Below are 18,637 nucleotides of genomic sequence, written 5' to 3'. Positions count from 1 at the left end.
AAAGGTGAATGAATGAGCACGCCGGCTTCCCTCTTATACCCGGACATCCGGGGAGGAGCCCGGCATGCAAATTTCATTCGCCAATTTTCATTGGCCTTTTCTAAATACTCAGAAGATGATAGGTTCTCAAGACAAACCCCATTCTGTCGGTTCGACACAACGTCTAGTTCCCTCCATCAGGGAACCGAGGTTACATCCGTAACCAAGACGTTTCACTACAGTAACCACCATTTACTATGGTTTTTCAAAAAACATGGTTTTCAAAACCATGGTTATTTTGTGATAACCACTGTTTTACTATAGTAACCATGTTTTTTGGTTTTAACTGTAGTAAAACCATGGTAAATTTTATATCTTCAGTATTGACTGAATAATGCCATTTTAAAGATTGAAATATTTAATTAATGCTTGAAATTAATATTTGATGCTTGTTATAAGTTAGATTTTGAGACTTTAGCCTGGGTTTTCACAGGGTCACAAATGTTTACATACTGATCAATAATGCTAATGCTCGATGTAGATAAAAAAGTTATGGTTAATAAAATATCACAAATCTGGTCGAAAGGTTGGAGACTTATAGCAAACAGTAAACAGACTGACAGATACAAATATTTTAAAGTTGCTGCATTTTATTTACTATTGTGTGTCTATTTACCTGCTCTGCGTGTCTGCACTACTGTTGTTAAAATGAGCACGTGCGGAGCGGAAACGGTTAAAATGAAGCGCGTTTGCCGGCTTGGCGCTAGATAAAGATATCACCTCTTCAACATATCATTACACTGCCCAGATCTATATAATGTGAAATTAATGAGAACTCAATCTGACAATTACGAAATAAGTTATTTAATCCGCAGTAGTAAATTTATCACCCAAAAATAAGCACGCCTGTTACATATTACTTATCTTTATCTGTTTTATAGGTAAAACATGATAACGTTGCAGTTTTTTTACTGCTTTATAATGATAAAAATAAATTGTTGATTCAACAGGTAACATAATAAATGCTGCCAGGATTCACCAGCTAACTTGATGACCTAACTTGATTAGCCTAATGCTAATTAAATTTACTGTCGTCTAATCATGATATTTCAAACGTTATGGCCTATAACAGTTTCTAGATTTGAAAAGTAGCAGTGTTATTATCATCACTCTTACCTTAGCTTTCTTTACACCGATGGTCGTCGACGGCAAGGATTGTGGCTTGGGTCACGTGGGAGAAGGGGTTCCTCAAAATGCGTAAAGGCAGTAGATCATTGCTATCATTTTACGGTTAGAACGAATTTTTATAACATCTTTATCGTTATCATCCTTGTTGTAAAGGGGTATTAACACCCCCCAAAAAACGATGCATTATGCTGCTATGGTGCACTCCTAGCCACTTGCAAGTGGTTGAATGCGAAAGGTAGTCTGACAAATCCCGAAATTATGAGGACATCTGGAGGTCAACCAATCAGAAGCTGCGATTTCATACACAGGCATTAATAATTAATGAGGAGCAGTACCGAGTCCGGGCTACAGGGGCGCACTTCCGATACACACGTCATACACAAATTCAGGTCTATGTGAATTATAAAGACATTTGGAGAAATTTTGGAATTCAGCTCCTCCTAGCTGTAGGAGCACTTCTACATTGCCTGAATTATGAGGACACTGGCCATGTCCTCATAATCCAAAATGTCCTCATAAATCACAAAAACCAACACACACACACACACACAAAATACACACAAACACAAAATACGCGCACACACACACACACACACACACACACACACGATAAAAGAAGAGAAACACAGGTAATATATTATGCAGACTATAAATTCCTATATGGGGTAGTAATAATTCACTCAAAATGTTACATTTAAAATAATATTAACAAGTACAAAATTCTTAAGCTGATATCAGCGGGCCCCTGGCGAGCAAAACAAGTGCAGCCAGTGTGCAAATAATGGCGAGGAACCCAAAACAAGCTAGACAGTGCTTGCACAACTATGCTAAATAAGCAACAAAAAAAGAAATAAAAGAAGTAGATGATAGATTTAATAATATCTTAATAGCTAATTGCAGTAATTCCGATTGATCTCAAACTGTGGTACTTGAAGAGACCCCTGGTAGGTGATATGACAGGAAATTAAAAATAATTTCGTGTTTTAAATACAATGTCAAATGTATAATACATGATCGATAAATACGGAATACATCTCATATAGCCTATGTGAAATTTTAATACAGTTGTATTAATTATCGTTTATTTATCATTGGTCGATGTAACTCAGGCTCGTGACAGGCAACACAGAGCGGGAGCAGACTAACGGGAACACGTGGGTACAGATTATGAATTTGTGGGTACGGATTGAAAACTCGTAGGTACAGTTTATTAATCCGAGAGCACGGTTTTGTAAACGGTGGGAACAGTTTTAGAATCTATGTTTTTTAAAACTGAAGGAACGAATTACAAAACTGTGGCCACAAATTTGCGGGTCTTGTTTTTTTTCTCCGATGGGCTCCAGGGACACCCCTCTCTCTTAATGCAGAGATAAGTCCATTGTGGGCAATTATTAGCCTACATTTGTTATGGTGGTGGCAGAGAAACCAACGTGTATGCACCAGCAATCCAGTTCAAAATGGGCGAAAAATTAGGTCATGAGATATATCGAGATCACAAGAAAATTAAGTTGTGATAACGAGAAAACAACTTTTGTTATGGGGAGAAAATTATGTATTGCTTGAAGTTATATTGATCATCGTAGTTTTTAATGTTTTACTTTTAATTGTGTATTTTAATTGTTGTAAATTCTCTTAGAAGCAGCCTAACATCTCACCAAAGTTTTTTTTACACCAAAGCGTACAATTGAATGTTAATATAACTAGGCTAGAAAAGAAAATACTTTATTAATGTAATGAAAATAAGAAATCGCTTTGCAATCTATTTTTACATTTGTTATAGGCCTACTAAACAAAAAAATTGAATATTTCTATTTGTCATTATTCCTTTTCAGTTATCAAAAGGGTAAAGCATACACAGACCTTCACCCTATCTCAAAACGAGTACGAGCACTTCACGAGTTCACCTCGAAGATAATAAGAATGGGTGATAAGGGATGGATAGTATGCGCATTTGGCATACTGTCCTGGGGAGAGGGCTCCGAGCTTGGTAGTTCCTCCGAACTCTTGTCCGGGGATAGGGCCCTGGGCCCGGTATGTGCCCGGACTCGGGTTGTACCCCCCCATTATGCTCAGTAAAAATGGGGTGGAGGAGGGATGCTGCAAAAATGCAGAGAGAATGAGGATAAGGCGTCTTGTCTATTTGTAGGGGTTTTTTCCCGAGCCAAAAGGATGACTGGTGAGATTGGTTATAGGAAACCGGACAGGTTAATTATCTGATTTGTGAGATTGATCATAGCAAGCCAGCCGGGTTAGTTATCTGCACGTGCTCCTTCCGAACTTTGTTAATAAAACATTATATATTTCGTAAAAAAAGCAACACGGCTGCAGCGGAGAAAGAGAGAGCTAGCTTGATCATAGCTGATCGCGTTAATGCGTAAGTTTACATTTTAATCACTGTTGTTTAATTAATTACTTTAAGAAATCGTGATGACTGTAATTTAATTTCACTTGAAAAAGTAAGGAAGTCATCTTAATTTTCATTTAATTATATTATACACAGAATTTGTAACGCATCAAAAGAGCAGATTTGTATCAACCCTTATATTGTGGCTGAGGTTGCTATGGGGTTTACAAAGTGAATAATAAGAACTCATTTGATATGTTTTTTAGGGAAAAATAATGATCACATTAATCAAATTACCTGCCCAACACTGCTGTTAAAATATCAGAAGTGAAACTGGAAGAAAAATACATTATTTAACAAATTTTTATTTTGTGCAGGTGCAATCCTGCAGGCATACAAAGAACCTGGCAGCAGCTTAAAATGAGATATAAGAACATAATTCAATCAGGTAAGACCTGAGCATACGATGGGTGTGGGCTACCTGACTTGACAAACATTAATATTGAATAACTGCATGGCACCCAGTGTCTAGCATTGAAGCAGCATTTTTGACATTCTCGTTTTCTAATTTTAACTTCTAATCAGCCAACAGAAAGAAGGCAGAGGCCCGCACGATGGGGGAGGACCTGCACCACCACCACTGACAACTGCAGAGGAGATTGCCCTGAGCCTCAACACTTGAAGGCCAGTGTCCGAGTTCATCAGAGCCAGACACTCCCCATTAAATAAGTGCATTTATAAAGTGTAAGAGGCCTACCTATATTTTTTATATAGGCTATTTTTGATATTTAGATTTTTGTTGGTCTCAACAGATTCTGATGGTAATATTTGCCTTTTGGAGCCTCCTGTAACAGAACTCCAGGCAGTTGTAAGTAGCTTATGAAATAAACCATAAATTGTGATAAGTAGCATTATGAAGTGCACACAACAAAATACTCATTCTCACAGGACGATGAGGATGATGAGACAACTTCTGCCACAGAAAGGCCTACAGAGGAAATATTAATAAGGTGTCCACACTTCAAACAATCTACACAATCCCATTTCTTTGCATTTATGTGCCTATAGAATTTAAGTTTATAACTAAGTATAAACTGACAGTCTTATCTCTCGCCATCCCCCAGAGTGTGGAAGACCAGCAGGACGAGGACACATCAAATTCTGCTGCACAGATGAACACAGTTTAGTGATGTTCAGTAGACACCAGAGATGAAATCTGTAGAACTCTTTAATCTACTGTATTTTCAGTCACCAGTTAAGGAGTTATATACTGTAGACTTCATCTGATTAAAACTATAGAACAAAACAACAAAGAAATGATATACTTGGACCACCAGATTGAAAAGGCAGATCTGGAAATTGACATCCTGAAACACAAGCTGGAGGTGAGTGTGTGGTGAATTGCATGAATTATTAGAAGAATATTCAAATCTAACAGTTGCTTTTGTATTTGTAGGAAATAAAGAAAACCAAATAAATTGATGTAAATTTGTGTTTATTCATTTTGTTTCTTTTGTGGGTGGTTGTGGTGTGGTTGCTGGTCAATCAGAAAATACACTGCGGCATATAATACTATAATACTCTGAGGACCCATCCATCCTGAACATCTGCAGGATGGATGGGGTCTTCCTCGAGGTCTTGGATTTGTAGGGCAGGGTGTTGCTCCCCTCTAATTATGGCAATATTATGGAGAACAACACATGCCACAATAATGTCGCAGGCTCTCTCAGGGGTTACCCTGAGGTGACAAAGGCACTGAAAACGTGCTTTCAACAGGCCTATGGTCATCTCCACCCGGGCTCTCGTCCGGCAGTGTGCCACGTTGAAGCGCTGCTGTGAGCCAGGTTCAGGTTCTGGGTAAGGGGTCATCAGTGTTGTTAGGCATGGATAACCCCTATCTCCCAGGTTGTGTTGAAAAGGATCGATCCTAACATAAAAATATCGATACTAATGGGTTTTTACTACTGATTTTATTAATTTACTAATGTAGCTAATAATTGTATAATGAAGAAAAACTATTTCCCGTACACCTAGTTTTGCACACGTTGCTCCTCCCTGCCCTGCTGTATTTTGTAGTCCGCTATCATGTGACTCAGCAGCACCAAGCGCAAGCACGCAGACGCTGCTGCAGCCGGCGAAATGTGGACCATCGTGTGGAGTTTTTTCACCTCGGTGAATAAAAACACTGCGAACTGCGATGTATGGCAGTGGGCCTTTGGGAGTAAAAAGCCAAAGATTGAAAGTACTTTATTGTTTAAGCACTTTCTCAAACAACTGTGTGCACTTTTTATAAATTCACTTAAAAAAGTGTAATGAAAGGGAAACATGTTAATTTGTTCTATTATTGTGTCTAAACATAAAACTGAACAAAAACAGAAAAGCAGTTTTAAAATATTCTTCAGTAATAATTTTGTGCACTTAGTTTTTTTAAAGCTATAGAAGTAGTACTGGGATAGGGAGAAATTGTTTTGTTATATATTGTTTTTCTGTTCTGTTAATCTGTTATTGTTACTATTTTCCAGTAATAATTTGGTGCAAAGTTCATGTTTGCAAGTTCTATTACAGTAATAAATAAATATATTTATTTATTTGGTTTAAATTATGTCCCGTGTTTTAACATCTACATGATTAATTAGCCTACAGGCACATTAAGAGCACAAATCACAAAATATTTTAGTGGTCATGAAAATGTATTCAGATTTAGCATATTAATGATGTATTCATCTGATAAATCATGACATTTCATCTACAGGAATTAAATGTAAATTCAAGTGAATTTCTAAAAGTAAAAAGTATCGATATCGGCAATACTGGCCCTGCATTTACTTGGTATCGGATCGATACCAAATTGTACAGTATAGCCCACCACTATCGCGCCTGATTTTATAAATGTTTAGTACATGGCTCGTAGGAATGGTTGATTCTGATTGGCCAGTCGTGACATTTGCAGCTTCGTTTTTCCCAGATAACAACCTCTCAAAACTAATAACACACGGTAACCCGGATGCAGCAAATCATTTTGACAGTTTTTTTTGACAAATTAAATATAAATATGTCTTTTAATAACATATATGACTTCATATTTACAAATGATTCAACCAAATTGCCTGTTCGTGACATTTGAACGTCGTTTCTTACCTTAAAACCGAAAGTAAACAGCTTTTCCTCGCAGAAGGTCTGCATTTGGTAAAAATGAACTTGTAAAATAATTCAAATTCACATTTCATGCCCAGTTTTTTCTCATGTGGCAAGTAGCTGTGTAATAAGTGGACGAAATAAGCGAAATTATCCACTTCAGTGTCGGGGTTTATTTCTGTGATAACAACCGGCTGCCTGTAGATTATCCCTTACATAAAGAAGATGAGTGTCTGCGCAGCTCAAGTTGTATAACAAAGACGCGCCTCACTTTATCACTCTTTTATTGAATATAACATCAGAATAACTGGAGCTCGCGCTGTATAAAGACGATGCGCAGTTTGCGCAGCCAGCGTTGTATAAAGAAGACGCGCAGTTTGCGCAGTCAGCGTTGTATAAAGAAGACGCGCCTCACTTTATACTATTTTATTAAATATAACATCAAATATATAGAAGATGTGCCTCTGCGCAGCTCTTTAAAACGCTGCAGGGCGATGTCATCGTCCATCGCGATGTTTCACTGTAGACATCGTCCAATGCCAATTTGGTAGACATTGCCCAACCCTAGATCTCACTTATCAGACAGATATCAATATGTCCATTTAAATGGGGAATCGTCAACCATCTAAACCAAGTAAATTATGGATTACCTAGGGGATCGGTTTTAGGACCCTTGTTATTCTCCATATACTGTACATGCTGCCCCTTGGCAACATTATTAGAAAACATGGAATTAGCTTCCATTGTTATGCAGATGATACTCAGCTATATATCTCATCAAGACTAGGGGCCTCATTTATAAAACTGTGCGTAGAAACCTTCCTAAAAGTGAACGTATGCCAGAATGCTGAAAAGGGCGTACGCAAACAAAAATGTAGAAATCACAGCCTACCTGATAATTTGCGCACGTGAAAAAGTCTCACATAACGCCCTTTACACGCCCATTTTAATCCATATATATAGCCAATGCAAATTACCTCAGGAATATCCCTGCATATTTAAATGAGACAGCAAATTAATGGTGCCATAATAATGGCAGCAATGGAGAGCAAGGAAAAGAAGCGCAATTTTGCCTACACAGAAATCGAGGTTCTTGTGAGTGAGGTGGAGGAGAGAAAGGGTATTTTGTTTGGTAGCCACTACAGTGGCATTACTAACAAAAAAAGATATGTTGAGTGGCAATATGTCACAGCAGCAGTGAATGCCGTTGGTTCGGCCAACAGGACGGTTCCAGACATTAAAAAGAAATGGTCCGATCTCAAGGTGGGGGCAAAAAAAGGCTTGCCTCTCACCGTCAGACTGTGTCTGTGACTGGTGGGGGCCAAAGCGCACCCACTCTGTCCCCACTGGAGACCCGGATGGCTTCAATCATTGAGGAAACCAATGTGTGGGGAATTTTGTCTGAGAGGGAGGGAGACACAGACGTGGTGGAGACAGGGGAACCAGGTAAATCATTTTATTGCATGTGCACACAATTCAACAACAACAACAAAAAAATGTTATTGTTGTGTCCTTGTTTTTCCAGACTGCTGGAACACAGGATGGCGAAGAGACTCCCGGCATGGAGTCTGCAGCATCTGTGGAGTGTCCGGAGGTCCCTAGCACAAGTGCGCTCCGACCACATGGCACGGGTGGAAGTGGTCGGGTGCTGACAGAGGCTGTCCTTCAGACACAGAGGGACACAATTGATGTAATCACCATCGTAGCTGATGAACTTAAACAGATAAGGATGGTTTTGTGTGACATTGCTAAAAAATAAACCTTTGCGTTGCTGTCCCTTTACAAATGCCGCATTACTTCCTCGCGGAGCCTTGCTCCATGATGATGGCCTTCATGTTGGGGATGGGGGTGTGGGTCAGGCTCGTCATGCTGGTGGTAAGGGAGATCGGGAGGAAGAGGGGAGACCATTCCTCAGTGCCATGTTGTGTAGAATGGCACATGCCATGAAGATCTGGCAGACTTTTTTGGGTGATATAAAGTCTACCACCCGAAGCATCAAGGCAACGCCATCTACCCTTGAGAAGGCCAATCGCTCTCTCCACTACAGTGCGCGCACGAGCGTGGGCATCATTGTAGCGAATTTCTTCCGCACTCTGAGGGTTTGGGAATGGGGTGAGGAGCCAACGTCTGAGGGGGTAACCACTGTTACCTGCACAGTATAACATTAATTGTACACTCGGCTTGAACTGTTGGAAAACACTGCATTATATGTAGTTTTGAATTACCAAGAAGCCAGCCATCGCGCACGGCACCTGCTTCAAGTCTATTCCCTACACTGCTGTGCGCTAGAATAAACGAGTCATGTGTTGAACCAGGCCAGCGTGCCACATTTGTCAGAATCATGTTGTGCTCACAAATAACTTGCACATTTATAGAATGCACATGTTTTCGATTCACTTAAATAAACTCGTTCTCATGTGGAGCCCTTATAGCAATATGAGCGCAGTCAATTGCACCAATTACATTGGGGAATCTTTACATTGCTGCAAATTGCCTTTTGATATTGGCCTGTTGTCCAACAACTCAACTCAACTTTATTTATATAGCGCTTTTACAATTTTCATTGTTACAAAGCAGCTGCACATGAGACACATTGACTACAAGCAAAACAATCAAAGTTGTACCTGCAAAAACAAGAAAAGGTTGAAAACACAGAAGACAGACACACCCACACACAAAACACTCCACACACACAACACGCACCAACACACACAGACACAGAGACACAGACACACACGGATGAGCACGCACACACACACAACACACACACACGCACGTACGTACACAGACAAGTACGCACACACACACACGCTCAGTGAGAGCACACATTTAGGATAAAGGAGAGAGAAGCACAGGTCAAATATAACAGACTATAAATTCCTATATGCAATATTAATTAAGTAAAACTTTAAAATTCTAAAGCAGCCCCCCCGGTCAGGCAGATAGTGCAAAAACAGTATGCAAACGGTGGCGAGGAACCCAAAACTCTAATCGAGAAAAAAAACCTCAGGAGAACCCAGGCCCAACCAGGGGATTCCAGTTCCCCTCTGGCAAAAGCTGCTGCCTCTGCACAAGCTCCAGAGAGCTTGCACAACAAGGCTAAATAAAATAAATAAACTTAATAATAAAATAAATTATAGTTTAAGATTATCATTAATAATCTAATAGCATTTGAAATTTTGTGGTGAAGACATGTCAAGAGACCGCGTCCTTCTTTATCCAGCTCTATCATCTCAGCTCTTGTCAGGTCCCCACTTCCCATTCTCCGATCTACCATCAGGTCAGGCCATGAACTGCATCCTGCTCGCTGTGGTAACCTTGGAACAATGAGACAACAGTGTAAGGAAACTTTGTGTCGACTTGTCATTTTAATAATCCTATTCAAAACCGCAGGCATGAAGACGCTCAGGGATGTCTGTGAATTCCCAGGCCTAGGACAAAGTAATAGAATCTAAATTTCCTAAAGAAGCATTGCGCAGAAACAAACTGCATCATGATAGTTGTAAACTTACCTATTGGCCAACTCTCGCTAGTAAGTCCCAGTTGCCAAAAATCCTAAAACTGAAAGGACTTGGGTTGGTACCAGGATGGCGTGGTTTCTTCTAGTTACCCTTTGTAATTTTGGGCCCATTTCAGCACACAGATCAAAGAGCATGGCTCTAGGGAACCTAAATCGGCTTATTAGCCAGTCATCATCATGTGCCAGGAAATCTTCATGGTCTCTAAACGCTCTTTCCCTCCCAAGTCTGCCATTGGCATAGTCCTCCAGCAATGCCAGCGTATCCATCATTCAATACTATATGCTGAAGTCTCACTTCAGTATTTATGTTAAAGCGATCAAATTAAATCCTTTACACCTTATCATACCAATCAGACAATAAGTGGTAAACCAATACACCCACCCTGAGATCATTAGAAAATGAAAGTTAAGGAAATTCAGTTGATGTACACTCTCAAAAAGGATGTTTTAATTATTAACACATTTTTGTGTTGTGCTATTTAACTCATTGTGTCATTTAACACATTGTGTCATTTTGTGTTAAATAAACAAAAGGGACAACACAAGAAAAAAATAACACAACTGTACTTTAGTTATTACTTATTTCCTTTTATTTATTTAAATTAGAATTGTGAACATGTATGTATTTATGATTAGGACGCATAATGAGGATTAAAGTGATTGGTAACACTTTATGGCAAGGGTACATGAATGATCATGAATTCAGGCATACATTCATGCATGGACTAAACATTACTTGACGCATTAATACATCATGAATGAAGTAACCTGAGTTCCATTCATGACTTCATGAAAGAACAACATCTTAATTAAAACATTAACTGAGATGGGTACATCATCGTGAATTGTGATTTATTATGTATGATCATGATATATTCAATAAAGTATCCAAGTCTCCCAATCATTGACTAAAAGTGTTATTTAAAACCCTGTCAAGACATTTTATTCATTTATTTCAAATGTGTATTTATTTTCTCCTAATTCTCTGTCATTGCAGTTTAGCCTATATTCACCAACCATAAGAAAAGTGATTAGTGTAGCCTGCTTCAACTAGCCTTGCACATAAAACAATATAACAAAAACTTATAATAAAAAAACTTGACGGAAACATTTGCGCACCTGCACGCAAACTCTGACCCATGCGTACGCACATTCTGGAGACAAGGGGCTACACAAACGGTGAGTTAGTGAACTTAGATTGCAGAAACTAAGATTGATCAAAACGATTATAAGCATTAATGCCTCACACACAGTTAATTTGACCTCATATCCGTTAAAGATCCACATTATCACTATCAATTATCATTAAATCTGCAGTTATTTGCGCTTGTATTGAGCGATAATTGTTTCATGCACCTTCTTGTAAAATCCAACTTCAATCTTAAATAAAAATTAAATCTAAATATTTAATCAGCGCTGTCTCACCATCACACTATGAGCACATGAGGAGGAGATGATCCGACTGCATAGAATATAGGACAGCATCAAATAACAGTGTAAATAAATAGCTAAATACATTCATCATCGAATGTCAAATTCTGGAAATACAGAAATTAAACTCTCGCACAATTGTTTCTCTAAATGTCCTCGTAATCGGTTCTAACTAAGTTCATAACAAAACCGGAATGAAGAAACATTCGTCTTTAACAATTATGTCTTCAAATTTAATCTCAGGTGAAAACCAATAATTAATGATGTGATTTTGATGAGGTGTTATAATTATATACAATTATTAATATGGAAATCTCAGTGAATCTCATGTGGCCATTTGTGATTTCGTTATGGAGATAAAGGATCGGGGGTTTTACATAAGTTTTTGTTATTTTTCTATGGCATCTGACAGCGGTTGAACCCGGAAACGGTATACGTCCATAATGGTGCGTGACGTCAGGCTTAACACGCAGATTGGATGACAGGCTTATTAATATACGAATAAGCATTCATGAGGTGCTTTACATTGACTACTCATGGGTAAAAATGGGCGTGTACAGGGCGGGATATGAGGCTGATTCACGTACGCACACTTGCAGGTAATCTGTGATTTATAAAGGGAAAATTGCGTGCAGGTGTGCGTGCGCAAGGTTTTATAAATCTCAATATTTGTTTGCATACGCCCTTTTCAGCATTCTGGCGTAAGTTCACTTTTAGGAAGGTTTCTACGCACAGTTTTATAAATGAGGCCCCAGGGCTCTGAGACTGTGCTTAAGTTCTTGACAAGAGAAGTGATTCCCAGATTTGGAATTCCATCTGAGATCAGTTCGGAATACGGCTCCTCGTTTATTCAAAGAACTGTAAAGACTGTCTTGCAACAGTTGCGAATAAAACAGATAAATAAGATCTGTGCAGATACCAAATTATACTGGGTAGATGCTTTACCGCTGGCACTAATGAACTATCGCATGCAAACTAACAGAACCACAAATCTGACCCCACATGAAATGCTCACGGGCAGACCTATGCCGGTGCCATACTTAAGGGGCCCTTATGATGGACCGCCCTTGGAACAATTGCAAGTTGAATTAAGAACGTACATGAGACAATTAACTGTTATACATGAGGCTATACATTCACAGGAGCAGCGCCGACGGCCCAGAAAGGACGAAGAACCTCCATGTGCAATCGTTCCTGGAGACCAAGTCTATCTGAGGGTCTTCAGAAGGAGATGGAATGAGCCACGGAGAGAAGGGCCTTACACAGTCGTACGAGCAACACCAACAGCGGTACAAGTGGAAGGAAGCAACACCTGGTACCACTTGAACCATTGCACCAGAGTACCACAACTCCGTCGACGAGATCCTGAACAAGCCGACAAGGAACTATCAGAGACTTCAGACGAAGCACAGCACCAAGATGATAGTCAGAGGACCCCCAAGAGAGCTCCCGACTCCGCTCCAGAATCACCTAGGGCAGCTGCGAGACAACAGGAGCAGCTCCCACAGCACGAGCCAGAGCAGAGGGCACAGCAGGAGAGACTCGACCAGGAGCAGGAGCAGGAGCAGACACAGCACGAGCCGCTGTACGAGCCAGAACAGAGGCCACGACCAGAGCGAACGGGGCAGGAGCCAGGCCAGAGCACAGAATACAGACAACTGACGGAGCATGCTGGCAGGCCTGTATACGATCCTGACATACATGGAGAACATAGTGCAACTCGAGATAGCTTCCATAGACAGGAACTAGGCACCGCCCCGACCCCGGCAAGCGATAGGGAATTACGCCCAGGCCCAAGTCGGGAGGGAGATGCAGGACATTCTGATCACAATATTGCTACTGATGAGCCTGGTACAGACCATACCACAGACCCAGGGGTACCCGACCCCGAATTATCCCTTGAACGACTACTGGCAGAAGACTTCCCAACAATCGATGTGTCAGACCTCAGTTGGTCACCCCCAGAATTCGATTTGTGATGAACTACCACAGTATGAGAGACTTTGGGACATTGCTATTCACAATGACTGGTATAGGTGGGCACGTTTTACAGTGGAACAGTCATACATGGACAGTTGTGTGTTTTGCACCCCCTCACCATTAAGCAAACTCATCGTTGTGCCAAACCCATATGACTATAGACATTGTGCTGGACATTACACAAAACAGTGTGATAAAAAGAGAAACACTGCTCCTTTTTGCCATGCAGAGTGCTTAGCCTTGGCAGGACGAAAAAAACGGAAAAATACTATACTCACCCATTATGGGGAGAGGAATGTATGGACATTGATGTAAACCTGCCAGCAAACATGATTGAAGTTCCAGCTGTTTATGACATAGATTACACATTACAATATGAATGCTTTAATGGTACAAACAAGAAAGATGGAAATAATGTGGGATTTTTTGAAGGGAATTGTATAACTGTTTGGCATTTGGATAATAGCATGCGAGGTCAAAAGAATATTAAAAGACATTGGAGTAATAAGTTTGCTTCAGCCACATTCACAGATAACTTCACAGTGATAGGTCCAGAACACTGCCAAAATATGACCACAGGATGGCCATTAATTGAATCTTACCAAACTCAAGCAAATGCTATTGCTGACCATTTCTGGTTGTGTGGAGGAAGCAAACTAAGGCCAACATTGCCATAAAAATGGGAAGGTTTATGTGCAAGAGTAAAACTAATACAAGATGTTACTATTATCACATGGGACCCGAATGAAAATGTAAAAGGCAAGCCCAAACATGATATAATAAAGAGAACATACCAGAGTGACCCTAATGTTTATTTGGATGCTATTGGCCAACCTAGAAATATTCCACACCAATTTAAAGCAAGAGATGAGGTTAGATCTGGATTTGAATCTATTCTTATATGGGTAACCCCAAATAAGAATACAGAATGGATTAACTATCTGTATTACAATCAGCAGAGGTTTATTAATTTTACAAATGATGCACTTGAAGCCCTTGGAGAACAATTAGCCCCAACGAGTAAAATGGCCTGGCAAAAAAGACAAGCCCTAAACTGGTTATTAGCGGAAAAATGAAGGGTTTGTGTAATGTTTGGAGAAGATTGTTGTACGTATATTCCTAATAATACGTCCCCTGATGGGTCTTTCACTCATGCTATGGAAAAATTGAAAAATCTGAGGGATGAAGTAACGGCCAATGCTGGAACAGATAGGGCATTTGGAACATGGTTTGAGTCAATGTTTGGGTCCTGGAGAGAATGGCTAACTCAAGTGGGAATGATAATTGTTGTTGTTCGAATGATTTCCGCAATATTATTTTGTTGTGTTCTCACTATGATAAGGTCCTTGTTGGTTAGAGCCACAGCGAAACAAATGTCACTGCATGCAAAGTTACATATGCACAATGACTCTGAGGCATTTATGTTAACCATGGTCACAGCAATGGAAAAATGTGAAGAATATGATGACATTCCATAGCTGTCTAATACAAAACCAAGACAAGTGGTGCCACTTTTGTTTTACCATTATAGCTTTGTTTTTGAATAGTCAGGGAGATAGCATAGAATTGTTTTCCTTTTGGGGTATGTAGTATAGTTATATTCTTTTAAGACACTTATAGGAGACTAACAGAGAGGGCTATGAATTGTGTTCTCTCTTTCTTTCTCTCCATTTTTCTTTCTATCTTTCTCTACCTCACTCCTATTAAAATCTTTGAGCAGGACAAGACTGGGGGTGTTCCAAAGCAAGACTGCAGATTCTCAAAAACAACAGAGTTTCTGAGTGACATCACGGACGTATACTAACTAATACGACGAGAGGAAATTAGATTACCATGGAAACGATGTCTTCCACTCCAGGAAGAAGAATATTCACCAAACCGACAACAAACCTGGCATGAGAGAGTGGTACTACACCCTTCAATACCTTGGTACCCTAGACAACTACTAGGACCAGAAGCACGACAGATACTAGAACAGGATCCAGCAGTTCTTGCTGTAGGACATTCAGTTGCTGTACCAGCCTACTTTGATATCCATTGTGGAATAACTATTTTCTTTTTCTTCACACAACCTGGACAACGACCAGTTATACATCGAGGAAAGAAAGCCTTAACAACTACAGGTCATAACTTACCTATCACGGAGTGGGAATACGTGTGTGCGCATTATCCAAGGAACTAGAACTGTGAGTAGGAGCACGAGGGCAAAGTGCCAGTGGAAGAACTACCCTCATTTAGAGAGGGTGGGGGCCACCCACTGGACGAACATAGTTAGCTTAAAGAAATTAGTTACCCTGAAGTGACTCCTTTAGTGACCTCACCCATTTCAAAGACTTTTCCACATGTGGCATCACGTTGTACCAATGACAACCCAAGATCATTTATTACTCAATATAAAGACACCTCATTCCAGATATTTTCCATTTCATCCAACTAACTTTTGGTCAGGAAGAGACAACAACAGAACCTACTCAACGCACGTTGATAGAAGACTCCTGCAACAGGATGAGAGTATATTAGCAGTCTTTGTAACAGCTGCAGAAAAATCTACAGATAACACAACACAATTAGGAAGAACATATATTGTTGGAGAGACAAGACAAAACTTTAGACCAGTATTGGACAGAGCAACTGGCCATTTGACTTTGGAATATACGGACATCACTACACAGCTTTGGAAATACTTCACGGAATATTACCCAAATAATTGACCTGATAAGTATTGTATGTGACGAATGTCATCTGCCTTTAAACAATTTGCTGAAAAATTCAGACCTGATCATATGGATGACACCCCACACCGAAAGCCACCTGCAGAACGAATAAGAGGGACATCGCTCTATTTTCCAACTAGGGAGGAAGGTACTGAGAGGCCGTGTTATCAAGAACTGGTGAATTCTGGTTATGTGTCTGCATTTCAAGAACAAAGACAACTGGAACTACTAGAGCCTCTGAAATTGCTGTCACGTGATAATGCTATATTGGCTGTAGGTTTTACTTCAACACAGGATGATTCATGGACTGAAAGAAGGACAAGTTGAACTTTAATTGTGTGCACTCAATATTTGCTTTGGCCCTCAATTAACCTGAACACAGGAACTTTGAAATTCAAACCACATACTTGTCATACACTATTTAAAGCAGAATCCAGATTAAAACCAGGTCAGTGGATGATTTTTACTTATCACACTGAAGGATATGAATTGAATTGAATCTTACTAAAAATAAACCTTGCAAATAATAATATGGAGGGCGGAAGACACCCATGGCATCCCATGAGACTCCGAAAGTTGTTTGGACAGCAAGACATAGCATCTATGTTGATCATTTTGACATGTGTGATCATAATACCAATACTTATGAGACAATTCCCAGATGATGAGGAACTTCCAGATACCCTTTTCAAGGATAACATAACTCTGCGCAAAGACATGGATATGGATTTGAACGACACAGACTTTATGAATTCTACCTTGGAGCAGGCTGACTTTGGAGTAAATGCTACCACAGATGAACATTTGTTCCCAGGTCAGTTGGTTCCAGAGTCTGCACCAAAACACCGAAATAAACGACAGAGTATCAACAACACAGACCGACTTGATTCATGGAGGGATCACCCTAATCCCCCTCATCCTTATGCTACTAACATGTGGTGGAGATTCACCAATCATACAGTCAAAATGTATGCTTCCAGAAACTGTTATGTTTGTTCTCAGTTCCCTCATAGCACCACTGGAGGAGACTGGTGGCCACATCAGGATCATAACACAACATTTGAGATGACTATGGTTGCGATAGCAGCTGCAGGACTACAAAGGAACCCAAATGCAGATACTGAAAATGTTATGATGACTCGAATGGACAGCACTTGGAAATCAATCACTCTCCCCAAAATACTTTTTGCTCAGATTGCAACAGTCAAGCATTTACCTAGTAAACTCATCTGTTATGAACGATCTTCAGGAGGACATTTCTTGGGAAAATTACCAGAGAAGAAATGTTCACATATCTACAAGCAAACAAATGAATCTATGAGACAAAGTTGTATGTCATGTCTTCGCATAGCAGACTATGTGCATCCTCCACTTCGCCTTATTACAACTACACATAAAGCTCCACAAACAGTTGTGGCCTACCAATACCTTGTGACTTCTGAGAGAGGACGAGCAAAATGTCCTTCATGTTTGACTGTGCATGTTCCCGATCTAGAGGGAACAGGTGTCGTTGAAGGACACTATTGGCTGTGTAGATAGAGTATACTTATCCTTACCAAAGAACTGGACAGGACTATGTGCTTTAGTCCAACTACATGGAGGGGCAATCATCTTGCCGCATCGAGCAATGGACAGTCAACAACGAACAAGAAGAGACCTATTCAATTTCCTGAGAGAAAGCCCAGTGCCAAAGAACCATCACATATGGACAGTTGCTGAGAAACTTGTGGCTGCTTTCATCCCAGCACTGGGCGCATATGAGCTAGCCTCATTTATCAATACGACGAAAATCATGATGGAAGGAATCAGAGAGGAACTACGAGGAATACGGCTTACTGCACTCCAGAACAGAGTGGTCCTGGACCAACTTACCGCAGCACGCGGAGGTGTTTGTGCTATGATTGGAGAGACTTGTTGTACGTACAATCCAGATAATGACGCGGATGGACATCTTATCGAACAAGGAATACATAACATCACCATGTTATCTACAATGATCACAAAGGAAGAAGTGAATTCAGAATCTTCCATTTTGGACTGGTTCAATAATATTTTCCCAAATGTACACAACATATTGATGTTGGCAACCTGCATTCTCTTGCCCATTTTGTTGTTATGTTTTTGGCCATGTGTCATGCAGGCTATTAAGAGAGCTACCACATCTGCTCCCCAACAACAGATGGTTGTTTATTCAGTTAGTGCTGAACGCATCTATGAAAATGAATAGACATGTCTTTGTTCTAATATAGTGGGTTATAAGCAGGTGTTGTCCGTGTTACGAGTTAACCAAGGTGGATAAAATGGATTTTTATTAGCTTGCATACTTCAATTAATTACTTAAGGATT

This window comes from Triplophysa rosa, unplaced genomic scaffold (assembly GCF_024868665.1).
Source record: "Triplophysa rosa unplaced genomic scaffold, Trosa_1v2 scaffold412, whole genome shotgun sequence".
NCBI lineage: Eukaryota > Metazoa > Chordata > Actinopteri > Cypriniformes > Nemacheilidae > Triplophysa > Triplophysa rosa.
The sequence above is the reverse complement of the archived record's forward strand: the minus strand, read 5'-3'. Positions refer to the sequence as shown.